This window comes from Littorina saxatilis, linkage group LG4, assembly GCF_037325665.1.
Source record: "Littorina saxatilis isolate snail1 linkage group LG4, US_GU_Lsax_2.0, whole genome shotgun sequence".
NCBI lineage: Eukaryota > Metazoa > Mollusca > Gastropoda > Littorinimorpha > Littorinidae > Littorina > Littorina saxatilis.
In genome coordinates this window covers 837394-839846 of record NC_090248.1, presented here as the reverse complement: position 1 = coordinate 839846, position 2453 = coordinate 837394, and the positions used below count along the sequence as shown (strand labels likewise).

At 43.5% G+C, this 2453-nt stretch overlaps 1 long non-coding RNA gene across 1 annotated transcript; it reads right to left on the bottom strand.

Annotated features, from left to right (window-relative positions):
• Positions 1-773: 773 nt before the first annotated feature.
• LOC138963735 (uncharacterized) lies at positions 774-1877 on the bottom strand. Its single transcript, XR_011454886.1, has 2 exons — positions 1432-1877; positions 774-1203 (listed from the first exon to the last, which is right to left on the bottom strand). It is a non-coding gene; the product is annotated as an uncharacterized lncRNA (long non-coding RNA).
• Between the last annotated feature and the right edge of the window lie 576 nt (positions 1878-2453).

Below are 2453 nucleotides of genomic sequence, written 5' to 3'. Positions count from 1 at the left end.
TAAGAAAGTATCCGTGATCTTCAATATTATGAATAGTTTATTAGCTAGATACTCAGACTCTGTCCATTGAATCTGTCACCACAAATAGTCAAATGACTTTTCCCATGTGCGTGAACGTAAATAAACTAGTTCAAAATGTTTTTGCGAAATATCTCCATTTCGACTTCCTTTTTGTTTCGTTGGTTCTACTTAGAAAGGAATTTGAGCCGTTCCCCAACAGAATGTTGCCAACTAATCCTACCTGCTAGAACTAGATCTACAGATAGATGAAAGTGATCTAACTTTCACTTCCCAGTTTTGTTTTTTTTCCTCGAGAGTTACATTTTGTTTTTACCTTCAGTAAGGTTGTGTTATTTAGTTTACCTTCATTAAGGATGTGATCTACAGTGAGTTTTTACCCATACTACACTATAGTTTTCCTTTAAATAAATACACAAATAAACCATATACTAATTACTTAACTAATGAATGATCAATGAATACACACAAACCACACAAGACAATTTCTTCACATGTATCTAAACGAAATAGCCTATCCCGGACGAGGCAACCAATATGTCACAATCCGATGGGAGGATTTTCACGTGTCCGGCTCTTTCAAGATTGAATCTCGAATTTTGTTAATGTTGTCTAGGGTATGATTATTTGGCGGCTGTTCGCTTTTATAGTTAGTGATATGCGTGGTTCCTTTTAACTTAATTGAACGATAGACAGACTCAAAAGTATCGACAGAAAGAATAAACACTGGAAGCAACTGGACGAACACAACTACAATGAGTGAAAAACGGCTTTAATTTTGGTTACTCATCTTCATGCATCGACGTACTCGGCACTACAGGTCAAGTATCAGGTGTGAGAGGTTTGATCTTGCCGAAATGAGCGACTGTAAGCTCTCGGAGTGTTTATACACGGCGTCGGTGATGAAGATGATGTCTTTAAAGTTTAATGTCTTGACGATGAGTTCAACGGTGATGATGATGTCCTTGATGATGTGACGAACGATGTTGAGGATGCTCTTGATGTCTTCGACGATGAAGTGAATGACGATGATGATGCCCTGGATATCTCGGCGATGGGGTGACGGTGATATCAGTTCTTTAACACGGTTCCATCTCTCTCTCAGTTGGCGTCCGATTCATCTCCAGCTTGCATCTACACGAGCGTCTAACCAGCATCTAAACAGCATCTAAACAGCATCTAAACCTGTCGATCAAAGTGAAAACAACATGTTATCATCAGCTTTATGAGCCTAACATCTATCTAATCATTCTGACCGTTACTTACAAACAATGGAATTTTGGATTTCGTCCAACTGCTTCGCCTTTGAAACACACAAAACAGATGAACGTAGGGATGAAAATGTGCCGCTCTACTTCTGAAATGAAGAACGATATTATTACTTCCCTTTTTCCTACTTTAGCAGTTTCTTACCTGCATAATTCAGGTTTGTGATGAAATATAACTCCCGAGAAAAAAAACTTGAATTGTTCTCCAAAATGGAACGAGAATCAACTGATCTTGGTGAATGGACTCAAAGTAAAACTCTACGCTACGAATATAGGCCTTCGCACGTGTCTCAAAACAATTCAATAAAACAACTCTTCCATACATCTTTTAACGCGAAATACAAAAGACAAATATCTCAAGTCTTTATTGATAGAAATCATCGTATGAATTTGCAAATCTAATAATCTTTCATACGGTGTAGGCGTAGAGATCTATCATAACCATTTCCAACCTCGTGTTTTCCTCTGTGTCATTCTTCCTTTTTGACGTCACGCTTTTGACGTCATTTCTCTTTACGGCGTTCCGTCTCGCAAGGAAATGACTTAAGGGTGTCACCCATGGAAATAAAATCCAATGTTACTATAATGCGTAACACCGTCCTCCCTGCTGTCCTCTCTACCGTCCTTCCTACTGTCCTCTCTACCGTCCTCCCTGCTGTCCTCCCTGCTGTCCTCTGTACCGTCCTCCCTGCTGTCCGCTCTGCTGTCCTCCCTGCTGTCCTCTCTACCGTCCTCTCTGCTGTCCTCTCTACCGTCCTCCCTGTCGTCCTCTCTGCTGTCCTCTCTACCGTCCTCTCTACCGTCCTCTCTACCGTCCTCCCTGCTGTCCTCTCTACCGTCCTCTCTACCGTCCTCCCTACCGTCCTCCCTGCTGTCCTCTCTACCGTCCTCCCTGCTGTCCTCTCTACCGTCCTCCCTCCTGTCCTCTCTACTGTCCTCCCTGCTGTCCTCTCTACTGTCCTCCCTGCTGTCCTCTCTACCGTCCTCCCTGCTGTCCTCTCTACCGTCCTCCCTGATGTCCTCTCTACCGTCCTCCCTGCTGTCCTATCTACCGTCCTCCCTGCTGTCCTCTCTACCGTCCTCCCTGCTGTCCTCTCTACCGTCCTCCTTGCTGTCCTCTCTACCTTCCTCCCTGCTGTCCTCTCTACCGTCCTCCCTGCTGTCCTC